The 22,898-nt window shown below is 48.8% G+C and overlaps 1 protein-coding gene across 6 annotated transcripts in view; it reads left to right on the forward strand.

Moving 5' to 3' along the window:
- Positions 1-22,898, forward strand: part of ZBTB17 (zinc finger and BTB domain containing 17) — a 293,373-nt gene that overhangs the window by 59,773 nt on the left and 210,702 nt on the right. For 2 of the 6 annotated variants that reach the window (XM_069240108.1, XM_069240111.1), the window contains one exon: positions 11,552-11,664. The exons of the other annotated variants lie outside the window; for them this stretch is intronic. The gene's annotated coding sequence lies outside the window, so the exon portion shown is untranslated. The remainder of the gene's footprint in view (positions 1-11,551; positions 11,665-22,898) is intronic. 6 annotated transcript variants of the gene reach the window in all.

Here is a 22,898-nt window from a genome sequence, read left to right on the forward strand (position 1 = left end):
GCTGTTGATACCGAAGACAAATACTGCCATTGTATTTAACAGATCTATCTGAATATCCATTTTATTTGAATGGAACTGCCAGGCCATAACTGTTGCTTGCATTGAGTTTAGGATTGCAGCCCACATATCATCTGCCCTTGCGACATCGGGGGGTCGTGGTTGTGATTGAAGTTGCAGGTTGAATTTGTAGTCCCTGCATGGGGTGCTTCCGTTTATGGGTGCTTTGGTTGTTTTGTGGTCATGGGTCTGATCAACTATCTCAGTTTCTGTATTCCAGAGTTCTAATTCCTCACTTTCACATCCAAGTGCTGGGCAGGAATGGCGTTGGAAGCTTTGGCTCAGAGAGTCACCTTGCCGGCGGTCTTGTTCTAGGACTTCTGCTGTTGCTACCATCTGAGCCCAGAATTGATTGATTTGCTAAGCTGGGTGTTTGATGGAGCTTTGCGGCATCTGCATTGGCGTTTCTTATGGGTCTCCCCAGCCCTGGAGCGAGAGGCGCTCCTGGTACCAGAGGGCAGGGGTCCTGCGCAGTATCAATATCGTCGGGTTTCAGAGGCTGCTTCCTCACGATCAATATTACCGGCGAAAGAGGGACGGGGTGATGACAGATGAGTTCAGTCTGGGACTCTCTCCGAGATTTCCTGAGGTTTGCAAATCGGAGATGAGTGATGGATCGCTCCCTAAGGGTTGATAACTTGGGACTGGTGCTCCGGTCCGGTTTCTGGCAGCAGCAAAGTAGTCCGTTATCTTGCGCAGATTAGGTGATGGATTCCCCTCTTCCATAGCGTCTGGGTTCCTCCATTTTATTTCTTCAGTGCTGGGGAGTTTTTCAACCTGAACCCAGCCAGGACCGTGACCTGGGGAGTGTCTCCTGCACGCAGTGGGGTGGTCCGAGACCTGGCCTGCTCTCCTTTTGACTGCTATTCTGTCCATGGTCGTGTCTCTTTTCCTTTTCCTCTTCGTTTGGTTTGTGGGTTGACCTCGTGCTTTGCCTGATCTCATGCTTCAATCCCTAGTTGGTCTCTAATTGATCAATCTGTATGTTAGTTAGTTTGTTAGTTAGTTCGCTAGTTGCTCTCGGCAGGGTGGTCTACTCGGAGAGACCTCGGGAGCTTCCAGCTGAGGTAGGCTGAGACGCTGAGAGAAGCTATTGAAGTTATTGAGGGGAAGTTAGGCGCGCTTTTCCCTGCACTTTTTCCCCGCTGACTGCTCGACCTCCTCTTCGGATTAGGATTGGGTTTATAGGGGGTATGCCACTTTGCTTGCCTGCCCCTTTCTCGTTGTGTTATCCAAGTGTGGCAGGTGGGGAACTGCTAGCCAGTAGGTGGGGAACTGCTAGCCAGTAGTGCCGCAAGGCAGGTGCAGTGAATCCAACTTAAGGCTCTCAGGGGCTCTGCTGGAGCGACCTTCGGGGGCTTCCCGCTGAGGGAACCTCTCACGGTTTTCTGTTCCTGGCGGGGTTTAGCTGCGGTTGTGATTTAAGATTTGCAGATTGATGTGCGGACCGTCAGGTGGCTCCGCTGCTTCTGTCCACTTGCTGTCTCGCCGTGGGCTGCTGCTGGGCACTGAGCACTTTAACAGCGACCCTTGACCCCAGGGTAGGTCGCTCCCCTGCCTCCACAGCGCCACCAGATCCTCTGTGCCGGCCTCTCTATTGTGCTGCTTGTCCCCCTGAGTGCTGTCTGATTGTCTGATTGTTGTGTGATCGCGCTCCCCCTTGCATTCTGTACCCCTGAGTGCCTGCTTCCCATGTAATCGTGCTCCCCTTCTCTCTCCCGTGTATCCCGAGTGCCTGCTGTCCCTCTTGCCCCCGCCGTCCCCCTCCGTCCTTCCGCCGCTTTTTGTAGTTTTTACTCATTTTTCTGGCCTTTTTGTACCCTTCTAGGTACTCTTCGTTTTTCTGGGCCTCCTCGCCTTCCCGAGGCCAATCGCCGCTTTTTCCCGCTCTTTTTCCCCCTACCCGCCCTCCTCCCGCCTCCCAGCTGTCCCCGCCTCCCCGGCTACCCTTAAATGGCGGCCGCTGCGAGGCCGCGCCGCTGGCGCGCCTAAGGCAAGCCCGTCTGCGCCTGGACCGCGCCCAGCGCCCGAACCCCTGGCCCCCGCGCCTCCCGCCTTACCTACGACTCCGCCACCCTCGCCAACCTCAACCCCGCCCGCACACCAGGCTGCTACCGCGCCGCCCCGAATCGAACCCACGGACCCTTCACCTGCAGCAACTGCCGCTTCACCTGCCTTCTGACCCCCACCGCTCCCGCCAAGAACAACTCCCCCGGAAGCAATCTCCACTGCATCCTGGTCAACACCCGATCCGTCCACAGGCACGCCATCGAACTGTGGAACCTCATCACCTCAACAAACCCGGACATCGCCTTCCTCACCGAGACCTGGATGAACCCCTCCTCGGCACCCGACACCGCCATAGCCATCCCCGACGGCTACAAAATCATCCGGAAAGACCGCACCAACCGCATCGGAGGAGGCATCGCCATCGCACACAAAAACTCCATCCGCATCTCGACCCACACCGACGACTCACTCCCCGACGCCGAACATCTCCACTTCACGATCCACAGCGACCCCAAGACCACCCTCAGAGGCACCCTCATGTACAGACCACCAGGACCTCGCACCAAGTTCAGCGAAGACATCGCAGACTTCGTCAACCCTCACGCACTCTCATCCACCGACTACATCCTTCTAGGAGACCTCAACTTTCACCTGGAGAACCTCACCAACAACAACACCACCGCCTTACTGGGACTGAAACAGCTAGTCAACACCCCCACCCACTACGCCGGACACACGCTCGACCCCATCTTCTCCTCCAGCAAACACATCACCTTCAACCACGCCACCGAACTCACCTGGTCGGACCACAGCTGTGTCCACTTCAGCTTCAAGAAGACCACCGTGCATCACCACACCCAGCAACCACCAAGAAGACACTGGAATCGAATCACCACAGAACAGCTCGCATCAACCCTCTCCCAGAACCAACCCACCAGCACCACCGACCCCAACGAAGCCGCCAACAACCTCACAAGCTGGATCTCCGACTGCGCCAACCTCCTGGCCCCCCTGAAGACTCAAGCTATCACCAACAACCACAAGAAAAACTCCTGGTTCACCCCCGACCTCAAGGACTCCAAGAAAGAATTCCGCGCCCGCGAGAAGACGTGGCGCCTCAACCAGACCGAAGAGAACATGTCAGCTCTCAAGGACGCCACCCGCCAACACCACCAACACCTCTGCGCCGCACGAAAAACAGCCTACCGGAACAGACTTGGCAACAACGCCCGCAACAGCAAGGAACTATTTGGCATCATCAAAGAGCTCTCCAACCCGGACGCAGAAAACAACTCCATCCCTCCCTCACAGGACCTCTGCGACTCCCTCGCAACCTTCTTCAACCACAAGATCACCGATGTATACAACAGCTTCACGACCGCCAACGCGAACCCCCCCTCCCGGAACCCGCCACCGACATCACCACCATCCTCACCTGGAGCCCAACCACCACCGAGGAGACCACCCGCATCATGAACTCGATCCACTCCGGATCCCCATCGGACCCCTGCCCGCACCACATCTACAACAAGGCCGACAACATCATCGCACCGCATCTCCGAGACGTCATCAACGCCTCCCTCACCACCGCCACCTTCCCGGAGAACTGGAAACACGCAGAGCTCAACGTCCTCTTAAAGAAACCTACAGCAGACCCCACCGAACTCAAAAACTTCCGGCCCATCTCTCTCCTACCGTTCCCCGCCAAAGTGATTGAGAAAATCGTCAACGCTCAACTCACCACCGCCCTGGAAACCAACGACTCCCTCGACCCCACACAGTTCGGTTTCAGGGCCAACCACAGCACCGAAACCGCCCTCATCGCAGCCACGGACGACATCCGAGCCCTGACCGACAAGGGAGAAACCGTGGCCCTCATACTCCTGGACCTCTCTGCAGCCTTCGACACAGTCTGCCACCGCACCCTGATACGCCGCCTCAGCAACACCGGCATCAGAGGCAAGGCCCTGGAATGGCTCGGCTCCTTCCCCTCCTGAAGGACCCAGAGAGTCCGCCTACCCCCCTTCAGATCCACAGCCACGGAGATCATCTGCGGCGTACCCCAAGGATCCTCCCTCAGCCCCACTCTTTTCAACGTCTACATGACCCCCCTGGCGCACTTAGCACGCAAATACGGACTCGACCTCATAAATTACGCCGACGACACCCAGCTCATCTTATCCCTCACCAACAACCCCACCTCAGCTAGGACCAGACTACACGAAGGAATGAAAGAAGTAGCAAACTGGATGACAGACAGCCGGCTGAAACTGAACACAGATAAGACGGAGGTCCTCATCCTCGGCCCTACTCCCACCGCATGGGACGACTCCTGGTGGCCACCCGCCCTAGGCAGCACTCCCCAACCCACCGACCACGCACGCAACCTCGGCTTCATCCTGGACTCATCCCTCTCCATGACCAGACAGGTTAACTCGGTGACCTCGGCATGCTTCAACACCCTCCGCATGCTCCGCAAGATCTTCCGCTGGATCCCCACCGACACCAGGAAGACCGTCACCCACGCCCTCGTCACCAGCCGCTTGGACTACGGGAACACTCTGTACGCTGGCATCACCACCAAGCTGCAGAGGAAACTTCAACGGATCCAGAACGCTGCCGCACGTCTCATCCTGGACATACCCCTCCACCACCACATCTCCGGACACCTGAAGAAACTTCATTGGCTCCCAGTCAACAAGAGGATCACCTTCCGACTCCTCACCCACGCGCACAAAGCCCTCCACAACCTCGGACCCAAACTCATCAACAACCGCGTCTCCTTCTACACTCCTCCGCGCACTCTACGCTCTACCGGACAGGCCCTGTCAGCCGTACCCCGCATCCGCAAAGCCACCGCCGGAGGAAGATCCTTCTCTTTCCTGGCAGCGAAGACCTGGAACTCTCTGCCCAGCCACCTTCGCGCCATACCTGATCACCTCACCTTCAGAAGGCAGCTCAAGACCTGGCTCTTCGAGCACTGACCCCCCCCCGCGCCTTGAGACCCTTTATGGGTGAGTAGCGTGCTTTATAAATGCGAATGATTGATTGATTGAACAGACACTTACACGCTCCACTCTTTTGGTGTGCTGCCGGTGCAGTCAAGAAGTGCTGCGCGCGGCTTGGCAGGCCTGACCGGGTGGGGCTGTGCATCACATTTAAATAGTATAGTTACATCCTGTGGTGCAAGATGTTTTCTTGTGGGCCCTTGGGCAATTGGTGGTTAATTGAACTTACCTATTGGGGCACTGTTGTGTACTACACTTGTCCTAGTCCTGGCAGTAGTTTGGCATTACAGCTGGATATTAAGTTACTCCTGAGTGTTTAATTCTGCAATAGTTAACAACATTGTGCATACAAGACTTACTTGAGGAGGTGGCAGGGCTTCAGAAAAAAACATGACAAAGTAAACACAGACTGTCAATGAGCTTATTGTCCAGACAGTGCTATAATCCCAAAGGATATGGCTATTATTGCTAGGTATGTATTTAAGGCAGTTAAAATTAGGACACAGAATGAAAACCAAACAATTCTAGAACATTCAGAGGCAGAAAAACAACTGTCAGTGTTTAGCTCTTACACACTAGGTTTTTAATTTTCGATGAGCCCTCTCTCCATTGTTACTCTATGGGGCAGTGTTTGGGAACTGACTCCATTCTTCTGACCTTAGGTCCAAACTGAGAAATCATGGGTTGATGCACTTTGAAAAATCGCAAAAAAAATGTCTGTTGTCCAGTAGCCGGAACCCATCAATCCAAACAGCTGTTCTTCCATCTCAAGTAAGAGTAAATGGCAACGTGTAAGTTGTAAATGGTAATGTTTAAGATGTCAGGACTCTTGTTACAGGAGGTTACATGGATCCATTAGTGAGTGTCCATTAGGAACACAGTTTAACAGAAACATGTCAATTGTCTGCCAGTACTCCGTTATCTTGAAGCACCGCAGATGCAGCACCTTGTTATCCACTATGGGGTTTCCGCTGCTAGGGCATCCTGTTTCAGTAGAGGCAGTTGTGGTCTAGATGTTCTAGTTTGGGTGGCATGCACAATACTGACACCACAAACTGTATCTAAAGGCTTATTACTGCAGATAACATGGCCTTTAGTCCAAGACATTTTAAATTGCAATATTTCCCACAGTGCATTGGACAGAAGGATTAGATCGTTTGATTCCAGCAGGGCAGCCATTCCCAGTCAATGTGCCACAACCCAAGTGGCAGATATAAAGAGAAAAGCATTTGTTTCACAATGTACCTAAGCGGTCGGACAGATATAGGTACTTTAAGGGTGCTGGGGCAGAAAAGTGTATATAGAGGTCCAAGATCCAGGTGAAGATTTTGAGTTGCTCCAGTTACTGGTTATCCTTCATTGCATGGATCACATTGCTGCTGGGCTGCTTGGCACCATAACTGTATCTCCAGACAGATCTTCACTTAGCTGGGCTCTGTGCAGGTCTTCCTGGCAGTCCCCAGTTAGCTCCTCTCCAATCTGGATTGTTCAGCTCCACTTCTGGTAAATCACAACAGCAACCATTTTTCAAAGTCCGAGGGCTATTGCTGGCTTTGAAGGAAGACAACATCAAGAAATGTTCTGTCCCATGTTAACTCCTGTTCACTGCTACCAGTAGTTGTGTGTCATTGGCATATATGTATTATCTGACTCCTGTTTCTGCAAGAGCTTTGGGCAGAGGTCTAGTGTAAATGTTGACGAGGTGAAAGTGAAGAGCCCTTAGGCACACCATTAGTTATTTGTAGCTTTCTAGACACATTTATTCTATAAGTGTGCCCTTAGGGAAAGGACAATAGCAACTGTAAAGCTTAACCCATCAGTGGCAGCTGCCCTGAACAGGGCCCACAAGATAGCATGGTGAACCTTGTCAGAGGTTGCAGAGAGGTACAATAGGACCAAAGCAGCGGTGTGATCAGATTTTAGCTCTAATATGAGATCATCACAGATGGTCGATATTACTCCTTCTGTGCTATAAGCTGGGTGAAAAACCTGCCTGAAAGTACTCCTTCTGTGCTATAAGCTGGGTGAAAAACCTGCCTGAAAGGTGTTTAGTAAATTCTTTTTAGGTAAATTGGAGCTTATTTGTTTTGCAACAGGTTTCCCAGAATTTTAGAAGTAAATGGTAGTAGAAAGATAGGGAAATCATTTTTCATATCAGAATCAGTTTTTTTAGTAGAGTAATGGCAGAGGCAGCAAAAACTGAAGATGGTGGAGTACCTTGTGCTACGAAAATATTTAGAAGCAAGACCAGAAGGATAATGATCATCTGCCAATCTGTTTGGATACTGGGACAGAAAAAAGGATCTGAAGCAGAGACCGATTTTACTAAAGAAACAACTGCGGTTATGTTGTCTACAGAAAAAAGGTAAAAGTACTGTAAGGAGATAGTGCAAGAAATAATTTCAGTGGTGGCTATCAGAAAGTATCCTTTATCAATCTCATTCATAATAGTAGTGATTTTATCCATAATATCTGTAAAATTGTCATTAAGTTCATCACCTTCCTTGGTAGAAAGGAATATTCTGAGTAGCTCTAGATCTTTTTGTGAGTTCACTAAGAATTCGAAATGCAGCTTTTTGCAGATTACTATCAGAGACTTTTCTTAAAACTTTTTTGTAGCAAAATACTTTTTTTAAATTTATTTTTAACAGCTTTTTATAAACTGATAGTTAAGCTTTATATTCAGCTTTAGAAGCATAGCCCAATTTTTCCTGCATTTCCATTCTGCTTGATGGAGTACAATAAGTTCAGAAGAGAACAATGGTAAGTGGGGGTCTTGCATTAACTTTTCTAAATAGAGGAACTTGATAGTCCACAGGCACGCAAAGCCAAAAATCAAATGTTGAATCATGGGCTTCGTCTGATAAATTGAGGAATAGGTGTTGCAGGACAGTTCCACTGTTGGCATGATTACCCTCTTCCCCCACTTTTTGCCTGATATTGATGCCAACTTTGATTGAAAGTGTGCTGGGATCCTGCTAACCAGGCCTCAGCACCCGTGTTCTTTCCCAAAATCTGTACCTTTGCTGAGGTGACCCCCCCGCAGAATCCTCCATCTTGGTTTGGAGGACAGGTACTAATAGGATTAGGCACCCTCCGGGATAGTAGCTATTGGCTAGTACCCTCTGACCCCTGTAATCCAGGATTTAAGGGCTCCCTTGAACCTAAATCATCAGATTCCTGGTAACCTTACAAGATAGGAGGACTTCTAAGCTGAATCCCCAGCAGAGAAAGAAGACGCAAACTGACTTGGCCCCAGCCCTACCGGCCTGTCTCCTGCTTCAAAGAACCTGCAGCAAGAATGCGGCGACTCCTGCGGTACCAGTGACCTCTGCCAAGCCCCAGAGGACTGCCCTTCACCCCCAAAGGACCAAGAGGTCCCGAGGACAGTGGCCTTGTCCAAAAAGAAACTACACCAAAGGCCTCTAGGGCCTCCCTGGATCAGTGAGTATTGACCACTCTTCACCTGCGGCCCGTGTCCCGGTGGCCCTACTGGCTGGAGAGGATCCCCAAGTGATTCTGCCCACCCTGGGTTGACCTCTCCTGCCCCTCATGACTACGCCTACAGTGTGAATCCAGTGGACCCCCCCCCCCCTGACCATGAACGCTCAGAACGAAGATGTCTGACGCCTAAAGGTGCACTGCACCCGCAGCCCCCAGGCTTTGGAGAACCCAACCACTTGTGCAGCAACGTTCAGCAGGCAGTCCTCCTACTTGTCCAGCCTGTGGTTTTCCCGAACCGACCCCCCTGAACCCAGCCTACAGCATTTAAGTGACCCGCGGGGTCCCCTAATGGAAAACCACTGGGATCCCGATGCTCTGTTTGCACCCTGCACCCGGCTGCCCCTATGCTGCTGAGGGCATGTGCTTGGTGCCTACATTTGTGTTCCCTCCCCATCCCCCCACGCACGGTGCTCCTCTAAACCCCCAAGTCTGCCCTCCGAAGACAGGGGTACTTACCTGCCAGCAGATCTGAAAACAAGTGCTTCCAGTCTCCATGGGAGCCCATGTTAAGTTTGCCTCAACTTTGACCTCTGCACCCGGTCGGACCTGTGTTGCTGGTGGTGGGTGTTTGGGGTTAACTTCAACCCCCAACCTGTGAACTTCCTAATCCCTGGAGACTGGAACTGTAAGTCAAGTACTTACTTGTAAATCTTACTAACTCCCCCTCCCGCCCCACCACCCCCGAGCTGTTTCTGGAAATTGCACTGTCAACTTTAAAAAAAAAGATTATTGCCATTTATTCTTAAACTGTATAACAGATTCCAATCAAAGTGATATTGATTCATATGTGAAATATGTATTTATTAATGTACTTATCTGCAACTTGAATCTTGAGGTTCTAGAAATAAATTAAGAAAATATATTTTTGCTATATAAAAACCATTGGTCTGGAGTTAAGTCATTGAGTGTGCGCTTCTTCTGTTGTCAGTGTGTGTACAACAAATGCGTTGCACTACTCTCTGATAAGCTCTACTGCTCGACCACCCAACCACAAAAGAGACCATTAATGTTATCTACTTTAGCCTCCATTAAGCCTCTGGGGAACCCCTGGACTCTGTGCACACTATGGGCCTGATTCTAACTTTGGAGGACGGTGTTAAACCGTCCCAAAAGTGGCGGATATACCACCTACCGTATTACGAGTTCCATAGGATATAATGGACTCGTAATACGGTAGGTGGTATATCCGCCACTTTTGGGACGGTTTAACACCGTCCTCCAAAGTTAGAATCGGGCCCTATATCTCATTTTGATATAGTACGTACAGAGCCAGCTTCCTACAGGTGTAAACTTTTAGGTTTGTTACCATATCGGTTGAATAAGCTAATTTCCAATGGCAGATAGTTGCAAGCTCTTTGGAGTGCTTAAACTTAGTGGAGACTATATGGATTTCCCATTGATTAGTGAGTGATCTGTCATCAGCAGAGAGAGACTTGAAGATAGGAAACAGTCAGTCTGAGATAGATTACATCTGATCTAAGGTAATACCTCTAATGTTCATAAGAGTTCAGATATGTTGAGAAATAAAATAAGAAAAAAAAATAAATGGAGAATTGTAATTTGATTTATATATAGTGCTTACTACCCCTGATGTGGCATTGAATCGCTCTCCGGCTAGTGGCATGCTGCTTAAGGTTAGTAGTTAGTCATTGGTTACTGTGATTAGTAGTGTGCTGTCAAGAAAAACTGCATGCATTGAATCCATTTACTTTGTGATATTTTTATTCCAGATAGGTGTGATCATTTGTGGATGTATGTGGGTTCTGGTGAGTGGTTGTGAAGATAAACTGGCAGTGATTATGTAATGTTAGATTACAAGAGTTTAAGGGATTATTGGGGTTTAAAGAGGAGATGTTGTGGTCTATGAAATAAGATAGAAGCCAATCGCAGAATCGCAATAAGCAGGTTTGAGGCAGACAGGCAAGACACTGTTATTCTCAGAAATAGATAGTTTGCAGAGGGTGGAAGCTAAGAAGAGGGCCACTCTGCCTAAAAAAAAGGGGAGGAATGAAGTAGAAGTAGGTGAAGGTCAATTTTGCATGCAGGGTTAAGGAGTATAGTGGGAGACTGCTTTCTGAGTCAGCAAGCAGTAGGGAACTGAAACCCTACCACCAGAGCTAAGGGGTCCGGGTATTCGTTTGAAGCAGAGTCCCAAGATGGGTGACAACACTTCAACAGCTTCTGTTTTTTAACAGCCAATCAGATCTCAGCACAAGATCATTAGGGGTCGCAAATCCTTCCTGTCCTTAGATATACAAATTTCTTTTCCTCTAAATTTCTCAAAAACTACTGAACGGAATTACACACAAAAAAAAAAACACTCTTTCTGGACCACGACCTACCTTTCTGCCAAATTTGGTGTAATTCTTTCCAGTAGTTGCGCTATGGCTGTTCAAAATCCCTATGGAAAAATGAATGGGGAATACGTGTTTTGGGTTCCCCCTTTTTTCATAGACCCCACCTAGTCTGATTATTCTGAAACTTTCCAGGCAGCAGCTGACGGAACTGGCAGATTCGTTAAGCGGTGCCAAAGATATAGGCAAGTAAAAAAAAAAAAAATTGTATATAGAAACTAGGTTGTGACTAGAACTACCTAGTGGCGACCGCCACTGTATTTTTTATATATTTTTATATATAATATATATATATTCATTTAGAGTGATGAAGGGCTTTGGGTTCCTTTTTGGACGTCCCAGGTATGTTTCAGTGCACAAGGTGGGGGTGAAGTTGATTTCCCACACAGTGGAAGTGTAGCAGAATGCAGGAGGGAGAAGACCTAGACATTGAAGTCAGGACAAAAGAGTTAAGGCTCCTATAGAAATTGAATTAGGTGTTTCTGTATCACTGCCATTTGTTTGATGGCGGGAACAAAGGGGGCTGTGGTCTATTGTTCAGGGTGAGTAGGTTCCTTTTATGTGGGCCAGCCTTTACTCTCTTTCCTGATAACTGACTTTGTGGCTGTTCTTTGCCAGATTCAGATGTCCACACCTCTTTGTGCCTCTGTGGGTGATCCAGGCTGAAGTCTATCCGTCAGTGAGGAGGGTATCATCCATCACAAAGACTGTCTACAGAACTGCATAGAGAGGTACTTGAAAACCACAACCAGTTTTCCTGCTTGCTCCTCTTGTAAATCCTTCTTTCCATCACACCTGAGAACAACAAAAAGCATGCTTCACTCCTGCCCACACAACCCCTGTGTTCAGTTTCAGAGGCTGCATCTGGAGAACTGCCCAGTTCTAGACTGACAATGGCACAGGCACCTACCCAAATCCTCTGCAGAAGGATAAAGAGAGTAGCAGGAGTGATCGATTGAAAACTGAAAGGTATATCGTTAAAACAAGTAGTCCTATGAGTATTACAGTCTAAATCCATTACTCAGATTAAAATACAGGGAGGCAAAGAGACCTCAGGCCTTAAAAGAAATACCTAGAGTGGAAGAACCGTCCTATTTGTGTGGTCCCAGAGACCACAACGTAAGGCCAATGCGAGTGATGTGGAGGTACAGTGTAAAGGGTGCAAGTTTCGCAGAGGTATTATTTTCTTTCAGAGCAGAATATTCATTGAATGTCCCAACTTTGAAGTATGAGTGGTGGAAGCCAAAAGTATGTATTAAGACAAAAACGCATGGTAAGAGAGGTGTGGGCAGAAGTGGGGGGCCATCAAAGGTTTGTGCATCGTAAATTGTCTGTAAAGGCTGGCCTGTTGGCTGTTGCCTGCCTTATGTGTCTGTGTTGATTTGTGCATGACATACAGTGACATACCAGTTATGATCATGTCACAATGCACATGGATATGCTTCATGTGTGATGCTGCGCATGGCACACATCCAGTAACCCCAAGTCATGTTACATTGGCACACATAGCAAGCATATGAATATTACAATGTGCATTACACACTGAGCCAGGTGGACCACACAGAAAATACCACACAACCCATGACACTCAGTTAAACACACTAAATGCCCACATGACCAGCCACTGCACACAACACAGCAACAAATATAATATGAACAGCAGGCATATTCATGTCATATTGCACATATTGCTCAGGCTTGCAAACTAATCCCGAATTGTACACCCAGCAAATTCTATACAATCTGCTCTCACACGTGACCTAATCTATGCACATTGCAGATAACAGTGAAAGGCAGCATACACATAAATGACTATTACCGCCTATACATTACTGTAAATAGGAAATAAAATTCCGACAGTGCCCAACAGCGCTCCATGTCCTAACGCTATTGCTCCTCACTATGGGTCGTGCATCCTTGCACTTCGTACTCTCTTCTGTGTCTGTGCCTCTCACTGGGCATGTTCTCTCTCTTTCCAAGTGACTTTTCATCTCTGGACGAGCTTTGTACTGTTGCTGTTTTCTGGCACTGTATGCCCACCTCCTCCCCATCCCTAAATGTAGTTGCCTAACTCTGTGTCTTATTGCCACATCCTTGTGTCTTGTTGCTCCCCTCCTTGCCTCCTGTTGCCCCCTTACAGGTCCTGCTTGTTCTCTCAATAGCTCGGTTACCTCCTCCATATGACCAGTTGTCTCGCTCTCTGGTTTCGTCCTGTTACTCCTTTCCTTCTGTCTTTTATCCTTCTCACCTCTCGTCTCTGCCCCCGGTCCCTGTAGCACCTTTTTCTGCACTGTGTGACTTGTCAGTCTCTCTCTGGTTGGACCGTGTTGCCGTTTCCCGTGTCATGCTCTGTTGCTCCTGCTTACCTACTCTCTTGTTCTCTCTTCCCATTGCTGCACTCTAGATCTCTCAGTTCAGTCAATACCAAAATGTTCAGATCGGCCCCATTTATAAAAGGTACTTCCATGGTGACAAAACCGAAGGCAAAATAACCCACTGCCACCACCACCACATAAGATGTCAATTTATCAGAGCTATAAATAAGACCAATAGTTACATTCAAAATATACCAATTGCTAGTATAATTTTGTACAATGTAGGCAAATGATTGGTGACGCTAAAGGAAAAACAACTACAAAGAAAAGAAAACTTGCCTACCTACCAAAACATTTCTGATTTAAAAAATAAAAAAATACCCCTCAAAAACATCTTCTGCAACAGGCCTAAACAAGAGAGTTAAACAGATTTGAAATTTGCTTTCGCAAGTCAGTAGTTAAATTTGAAGTTACAAGTTGGAATATAATATAAAGGTCTCTAGCACAAAATGCTCAGTACGGAACAAGCTCCTACCAACACAGCAGTATCATGTACGTTAAATCTTTGAAATTAAGAATTGTGGTTCAGGATCAAGAGAAAACATTCAGAATTATTTACTAGCACCTGTGATTGAGTGTAGATCAAAATACTATCCTTGAAAATAGTGGTAACTCCACTGGCTATTTTATTAGGTTGGCTATTCTGTGTCATCAGTTTATAGCCAAAGAGGAGTAACTTCAGGCTGTCATGGGACAAACTGTCTGTAAGGAAATGCCTCCTTGGCATGGTTGCCCCCTGACTTTTTGCCTTTGCTGATGCTATGTTTACAATTGAAAGTGTGCTGAGGCCTGCTAACCAGGCCCCAGCACCAGTGTTCTTTCCCTAACCTGTACTTTTGTATCCACAATTGGCAGACCCTGGCATCCAGATAAGTCCCTTGTAACTGGTACTTCTAGTACCAAGGGCCCTGATGCCAAGGAAGGTCTCTAAGGGCTGCAGCATGTCTTATGCCACCCTGGAGACCTCTCACTCAGCACAGACACACTGCTTGCCAGCTTGTGTGTGCTAGTGAGGACAAAACGAGTAAGTCGACATGGCACTCCCCTCAGGGTGCCATGCCAGCCTCTCACTGCCTATGCAGTATAGGTAAGACACCCCTCTAGCAGGCCTTACAGCCCTAAGGCAGGGTGCACTATACCATAGGTGAGGGTACCAGTGCATGAGCATGGTACCCCTACAGTGTCTAAACAAAACCTTAGACATTGTAAGTGCAGGGTAGCCATAAGAGTATATGGTCTGGGAGTCTGTCAAACACGAACTCCACAGCACCATAATGGCTACACTGAAAACTGGGAAGTTTGGTATCAAACTTCTCAGCACAATAAATGCACACTGATGCCAGTGTACATTTTATTGCAAAATACACCCCAGAGGGCACCTTAGAGGTGCCCCCTGAAACTTAACCGACTATCTGTGTAGGCTGACTAGTTCCAGCAGCCTGCCACACCAGAGACATGTTGCTGGCCCCATGGGGAGAGTGCCTTTGTCACTCTGAGGCCAGTAACAAAGCCTGCACTGGGTGGAGATGCTAACACCTCCCCCAGGCAGGAGCTGTGACACCTGGCGGTGAGCCTCAAAGGCTCACCCCTTTGTCACAGCCCAGCAGGGCACTCCAGCTTAGTGGAGTTGCCCGCCCCCTCCGGCCACGGCCCCCACTTTTGGCGGCAAGGCTGGAGGGAACAAAGAAAGCAACAAGGAGGAGTCACTGGCCAGTCAGGACAGCCCCTAAGGTGTCCTGAGCTGAAGTGACTCTAACTATTAGAAATCCTCCATCTTGCAGATGGAGGATTCCCCCAATAGGGTTAGGATTGTGACCCCCTCCCCTTGGGAGGAGGCACAAAGAGGGTGTACCCACCCTCAGGGCTAGTAGCCATTGGCTACTAACCCCCCAGACCTAAACACGCCCTTAAATTTAGTATTTAAGGGCTACCCTGAACCCTAGAAGATTAGATTCCTGCAAACTACAAGAAGAAGGACTGCCTAGCTGAAAACCCCTGCAGAGGAAGACCAGAAGACGACAACTGCCTTGGCTCCAGAAACTCACCGGCCTGTCTCCTGCCTTCCAAAGAACTCTGCTCCAGCGACGCCTTCCAAGGGACCAGCGACCTCTGAATCCTCTGAGGACTGCCCTGCTTCGAAAAAGACAAGAAACTCCCGAGGACAGCGGACCTGCTCCGAAAAGACTGCAACTTTGTTTCAAGGAGCAGCTTTAAAGACCCCTGCAACTCCCCGCAAGAAGCGTGAGACTTGCAACACTGCACCCGGCGACCCCGACTCGGCTGGTGGAGAACCAACACCTCAGGGAGGACCCCCGGACTACTCTCCGACTGTGAGTACCAAAACCTGTCCCCCCTGAGCCCCCACAGCGCCGCCTGCAGAGGGAATCCCGAGGCTTCCCCTGACCGCGACTCTCTGAAACCTAAGTCCCGACGCCTGGAAAAGACCCTGCACCCGCAGCCCCCAGGACCTGAAGGACCGGACTTTCACTGGAGAAGTGACCCCCAGGAGTCCCTCTCCCTTGCCCAAGTGGAGGTTTCCCCGAGGAAGCCCCCCCTTGCCTGCCTGCAGCGCTGAAGAGATCCGTTGATCTCTCATAGACTAACATTGCAAACCCGACGCTTGTTTCTACACTGCACCCGGCCGCCCCCGCGCTGCTGAGGGTGAAATTTCTGTGTGGGCTTGTGTCCCCCCCGGTGCCCTACAAAACCCCCCTGGTCTGCCCTCCGAAGACGCGGGTACTTACCTGCAAGCAGACCGGAACCGGGGCACCCCCTTCTCTCCATTCTAGCCTATGCGTTTTGGGCACCACTTTGAACTCTGCACCTGACCGGCCCTGAGCTGCTGGTGTGGTGACTTTGGGGTTGCTCTGAACCCCTAACGGTGGGCTACCTTGGACCAAGAACTGAACCCTGTAAGTGTCTTACTTACCTGGTAAAACTAACAAAAACTTACCTCCCCCAGGAACTGTGAAAATTGCACTAAGTGTCCACTTTTAAAGTAGCTATTTGTCAATAACTTAAAAAGTATACATGCAATTGAAATGATTCAAAGTTCCTAATGTACTTACCTGCAATACCTTTCAAACAAGATATTAAATGTTAAATTTGAACCTGTGGTTCTTAAAATAAACTAAGAAAAGATATTTTTCTATAACAAAACCTATTGGCTGGATTTGTCTCTGAGTGTGTGTACCTCATTTATTGTCTATGTGTATGTACAACAAATGCTTAACACTACTCCTTGGATAAGCCTACTGCTCGACCACACTACCACAAAATAGAGCATTAGTATTATCTATTTTTACCACTATTTTACCTCTAAGGGGAACCCTTGGACTCTGTGCATGCTATTCCTTACTTTGAAATAGCACATACAGAGCCAACTTCCTACATTGGTGGATCAGCGGTGGGGTACAAGACTTTGCATTTGCTGGACTACTCAGCCAATACCTGATCACACGACAAATTCCAAAATTGTCATTAGAAATTGATTTTTGCAATTTGAAAAGTTTTCTAAATTCTTAAAAGACCTGCTAGGGCCTTGTGTTAGATCCTGTTTAGCAATTCTTTTAGAGTTTAAAAGTTTGTAAAAGTTTGAATTAGATTCTAGAACCAGTTGTAGATTCTTAAAAAGTATTCCAACTTTTAGAAGCAAAATGTCTAGCACAGATGTGACTGTGGTGGAACTCGACACCACACCTTACCTCCATCTTAAGATGAGGGAGCTAAGGTCACTCTGTAAAATAAAGAAAATAACAATGGGCCCCAAACCTACCAAAATACAGCTCCAGGAGCTCTTGGCAGAGTTTGAAAAGGCCAACCCCTCTGAGGGTGGCAACTCAGAGGAAGAGGATAGTGACTTGGAGGAAAATTCCCCCCTACCAGTCCTATCTAGGGAGAACAGGGTCTCTCAAACCCTGACTCCAAAAATAATAGTCAGAGATGCTGGTTCCCTCACAGGAGAGACCAACACCTCTGAAATCACTGAGGATAACTCCAGTGAAGAGGACATCCAGTTAGCCAGGATGGCCAAAAGATTGGCTTTGGAAAGACAGATCCTAGCCATAGAGAGGGAAAGACAAGAGATGGGCCTAGGACCCATCAATGGTGGCAGCAACATAAATAGGGTCAGAGATTCTCCTGACATGTTGAAAATCCCTAAAGGGATTGTAACTAAATATGAAGATGGTGATGACATCACCAAATGGTTCACAGCTTTTGAGAGGGCTTGTGTAACCAGAAAAGTGAACAGATCTCACTGGGGTGCTCTCCTTTGGGAAATGTTCACAGGAAAGTGTAGGGATAGACTCCTCACACTCTCTGGACAAGATGCAGAATCTTATGACCTCATGAAGGGTACCCTGATTGAGGGCTTTGGATTCTCCACTGAGGAGTATAGGATTAGATTCAGGGGGGCTCAAAAATCCTCGAGCCAGACCTGGGTTGACTTTGTAGACTACTCAGTAAAAACACTAGATGGTTGGATTCAAGGCAGTGGTGTAAGTAATTATGATGGGCTGTACAATTTATTTGTGAAAGAACACCTGTTAAGTAATTGTTTCAATGACAAACTGCATCAGCATCTGGTAGACCTAGGCCCAATTTCTCCCCAAGAATTGGGAAAGAAGGCGGACCATTGGGTCAAGACTAGGGTGTCCAAAACTTCCACAGGGGGTGACCAAAAGAAAGGGGTCACAAAACCTCCCCAGGGGAAAGGTGGGGAGACAGCCAAAAATAAAAATAGTCAAGAGTCTTCTAAAGGCCCCCAAAAACCTGCACAGGAGGGTGGGCCCAGAGCCTCTTCACAAAACAATCCTGGGTACAAGGGTAAAAACTTTGATCCCAAAAAGGCCTGGTGTCGAAACTGTAGTCAGTCTGGACACCAAACTGGAGACAAGGCCTGTCCCAAGAAAAGTTTCACTCCAAACTCCAATCCAGGTAACACTGGAATGGCTAGTCTCCAAGTGGGATCAACAGTGTGCCCAGAGCAAATCAGGGTCCACACTGAAGCTACTCTAGTCTCTGAGGGTGGGGTGGATTTAGCCACACTAGCTGCCTGGCCCCCTAACATGCAAAAATACAGGCAGCAGCTCTTTATTAATGGGACAAGTGTAGAGGGCCTGAGGGATACAGGTGCCAGTGTCACCATGGTGACAGAGAAACTGGTTTCCCCTGGCCAATACCTGACTGGAAAAACTTATACAGTCACCAATGCTGACAATCAAACTAAAGCACATCCCATGGCAATGGTAACTTTAGAATGGGGAGGGGTCAATGGCCTGAAACAGGTGGTGGTCTCCTCAAACATCCCAGTAGACTGTCTGCTTGGAAATGACCTGGAGTCCTCAGCATGGGCTGAGGTAGAACTAAAAACCCATGCAGCCATGCTGGGTATCCCTGAACTGGTGTGTGTAAAAACAAGAGCACAATGCAAGGCACAGGGTGAAAAAGTAGAGCTGGAGTCTGGAAAAATGGCCCAGCCTACCAAGAGAAAAGGAAAGTCAGTTGGGAAACCAACTGCAACACAGTCAGAAAAAGAGAACCTCTCTTCTCAGGAAGAAGTTCTGCCCTCTGAGGGAACTGAGCCTTTGGAGCTTGAACCTTATCAGGTTGAGCTCTTGGGCCCAGGGGGACCCTCAAGGGAGGAGCTGTGTAAGGGACAAGAAACCTGTCCCTCTCTTGAAGGCCTTAGGCAGCAAGCTGCTGAAGAGTCCAAGGGCAAGAAAATTGCAACACATAGGGTCTATTGGGAAGATGGACTTCTGTACACTGAGGCCAGAGACCCCAAACCTGGTGCCACTAGGAGAGTGGTAGTGCCTCAGTCGTTCAGAGAGTTTATTCTGACCTTAGCCCATGATATTCCCCTTGCTGGGCATTTGGGACAAACCAAGACGTGGGAGAGGTTAGTCAACCACTTCTACTGGCCCAATATGTCCCAGAAGGTTAAGGAGTTTTGCCTCTCCTGCCCCACCTGTCAATCCAGTGGTAAGACAGGTGGGCACCCAAAGGCCCCCCTCATTCCACTTCCAGTGGTGGGGGTCCCCTTTGAAAGAGTGGGTGTGGACATAGTTGGTCCACTGGAACCTCCCACAGCCTCAGGAAATATGTACATCCTAGTAGTAGTGGATCATGCTACTAGGTATCCTGAAGCTATTCCCCTTAGGTCGACTACTGCCCCTGCAGTAGCCAAGGCCCTCATTGGTATCTTTACCAGAGTGGGCTTCCCTAAGGAGGTGGTGTCTGACAGAGGTACCAACTTCATGTCAGCATACCTAAAACACATGTGGAATGAGTGTGGAGTGACTTACAAATTCACTACACCATACCATCCACAAACTAATGGCTTAGTTGAGAGATTCAACAAGACATTAAAAGGCATGATCATGGGGCTCCCAGAAAAACTCAAAAGGAGATGGGATGTCCTCTTGCCATGTCTGCTTTTTGCTTACAGAGAGGTGCCACAGAAGGGAGTAGGATTCTCACCCTTTGAACTTCTGTTTGGCCACCCTGTAAGGGGACCACTTGCTCTTGTTAAAGAAGGCTGGGAGAGACCTCTTCATGAGCCTAAACAAGACATAGTGGACTATGTACTTGGCCTTCGCTCTAGAATGGCAGAGTACATGGAAAAGGCAACCAAAAACCTTGAGGCCAGCCAACGGCTCCAGAAGTTTTGGTATGACCAAAAGGCTGCACTGGTTGAGTTCCAACCAGGGCAGAAAGTCTGGGTTCTGGAGCCTGTGGCTCCCAGGGCACTCCAGGACAAATGGAGTGGCCCTTACCCAGTGCTAGAAAGGAAGAGTCAGGTCACCTACCTGGTGGACCTGGCACAAGCAGGAGCCCCAAGAGGGTGATCCATGTGAACCGCCTTAAGCTCTTCCATGACAGGGCTGATGTGAATCTGTTGATGGTAACAGATGAGGATCAGGAGGCAGAGAGTGAACCTCTCCCTGATCTTCTGTCATCAGACCCAAAAGATGGCTCCGTAGATGGAGTGATCTACTCAGACACCCTCTCTGGCCAACAGCAAGCTGATTGTAGGAGAGTCCTGCAACAGTTTCCTGAACTCTTCTCCTTAACCCCTGGTCAGACACACCTGTGTACCCATGATGTGGACACAGGAGACAGCATGCCTGTCAAAAACAAAATCTTTAGACAGTCTGACCATGTTAAGGAAAGCATTAAGGTGGAAGTCCACAAGATGCTGGAATTGGGAGTAATTGAGCGCTCTGACAGCCCCTGGGCTAGCCCAGTGGTCTTAGTCCCCAAACCTCACACCAAAGATGGAAAGAAAGAGATGAGTTTTTGTGTGGACTACAGAGGGCTCAACTCTGTCACCAAGACAGATGCTCATCCAATTCCTAGAGCTGATGAGCTCATAGATAAATTAGGGGCTGCCAAATTCCTAAGTACCTTTGACTTGACAGCAGGGTACTGGCAAATAAAAATGGCACCTGGAGCAAAAGAGAAAACAGCATTCTCCAGACCTGATGGGCATTATCAGTTTACTGTTATGCCCTTTGGTTTAAAGAATGCCCCTGCCACCTTCCAAAGGTTGGTGAATCAAGTCCTTGCTGGCTTGGAGTCCTTTAGCACAGCTTATCTTGATGATATTGCTGTCTTTAGCTCCACCTGGCAGGATCCCCTGGTCCACCTGAAGAAGGTTTTGAAGGCTCTGCAATCTGCAGGCCTCTCTATCAAGGCATCCAAATGCCAGATAGGGCAGGGAACTGTGGTTTACTTGGGCCACCTTGTAGGTGGAGGCCAAGTTCAGCCACTCCAACCCAAGATCCAGACTATTCTGGACTGGGTAGCTCCAAAAACCCAGACTCAAGTCAGGGCATTCCTTGGCTTGACTGGGTATTACAGGAGGTTTGTGAAGGGATATGGATCCATTGTGACAGCCCTCACTGAACTCACCTCCAAGAAAATGCCCAAGAAAGTGAACTGGACTGTGGAATGCCAACAGGCCTTTGACACCCCGAAACAAGCAATGTGCTCAGCACCAGTTCTAAAAGCTCCAGATTATTCTAAGCAGTTCATTGTGCAGACAGATGCCTCTGAACATGGGATAGGGGCAGTTTTGTCCCAAACAAATGATGATGGCCTTGACCAGCCTGTTGCTTTCATTAGCAGGAGGTTACTCCCCAGGGAGCAGCGTTGGAGTGCCATTGAGAGGGAGGCCTTTGCTGTGGTTTGGTCCCTGAAGAAGCTGAGACCATACCTCTTTGGGACTCACTTCCTAGTTCAAACTGACCACAGACCTCTCAAATGGCTGATGCAAATGAAAGGTGAAAATCCTAAACTGTTGAGGTGGTCCATCTCCCTACAGGGAATGGACTTTATAGTGGAACACAGACCTGGGACTGCCCATGCCAATGCAGATGGCCTTTCCAGGTTCTTCCACTTAGAAAATGAAGACTCTCTTGGGAAAGGTTAGTCTCATCCTCTTTCGTTTGGGGGGGGGTTGTGTAAGGAAATGCCTCCTTGGCATGGTTGCCCCCTGACTTTTTGCCTTTGCTGATGCTATGTTTACAATTGAAAGTGTGCTGAGGCCTGCTAACCAGGCCCCAGCACCAGTGTTCTTTCCCTAACCTGTACTTTTGTATCCACAATTGGCAGACCCTGGCATCCAGATAAGTCCCTTGTAACTGGTACTTCTAGTACCAAGGGCCCTGATGCCAAGGAAGGTCTCTAAGGGCTGCAGCATGTCTTATGCCACCCTGGAGACCTCTCACTCAGCACAGACACACTGCTTGCCAGCTTGTGTGTGCTAGTGAGGACAAAACGAGTAAGTCGACATGGCACTCCCCTCAGGGTGCCATGCCAGCCTCTCACTGCCTATGCAGTATAGGTAAGACACCCCTCTAGCAGGCCTTACAGCCCTAAGGCAGGGTGCACTATACCATAGGTGAGGGTACCAGTGCATGAGCATGGTACCCCTACAGTGTCTAAACAAAACCTTAGACATTGTAAGTGCAGGGTAGCCATAAGAGTATATGGTCTGGGAGTCTGTCAAACACGAACTCCACAGCACCATAATGGCTACACTGAAAACTGGGAAGTTTGGTATCAAACTTCTCAGCACAATAAATGCACACTGATGCCAGTGTACATTTTATTGCAAAATACACCCCAGAGGGCACCTTAGAGGTGCCCCCTGAAACTTAACCGACTGTCTGTGTAGGCTGACTAGTTCCAGCAGCCTGCCACACCAGAGACATGTTGCTGGCCCCATGGGGAGAGTGCCTTTGTCACTCTGAGGCCAGTAACAAAGCCTGCACTGGGTGGAGATGCTAACACCTCCCCCAGGCAGGAGCTGTGACACCTGGCGGTGAGCCTCAAAGGCTCACCCCTTTGTCACAGCCCAGCAGGGCACTCCAGCTTAGTGGAGTTGCCCGCCCCCTCCGGCCACGGCCCCCACTTTTGGCGGCAAGGCTGGAGGGAACAAAGAAAGCAACAAGGAGGAGTCACTGGCCAGTCAGGACAGCCCCTAAGGTGTCCTGAGCTGAAGTGACTCTAACTGTTAGAAATCCTCCATCTTGCAGATGGAGGATTCCCCCAATAGGGTTAGGATTGTGACCCCCTCCCCT

This window comes from Pleurodeles waltl, chromosome 6, assembly GCF_031143425.1.
Source record: "Pleurodeles waltl isolate 20211129_DDA chromosome 6, aPleWal1.hap1.20221129, whole genome shotgun sequence".
In the NCBI taxonomy this organism is placed as follows: Eukaryota; Metazoa; Chordata; class Amphibia; order Caudata; family Salamandridae; genus Pleurodeles; species Pleurodeles waltl.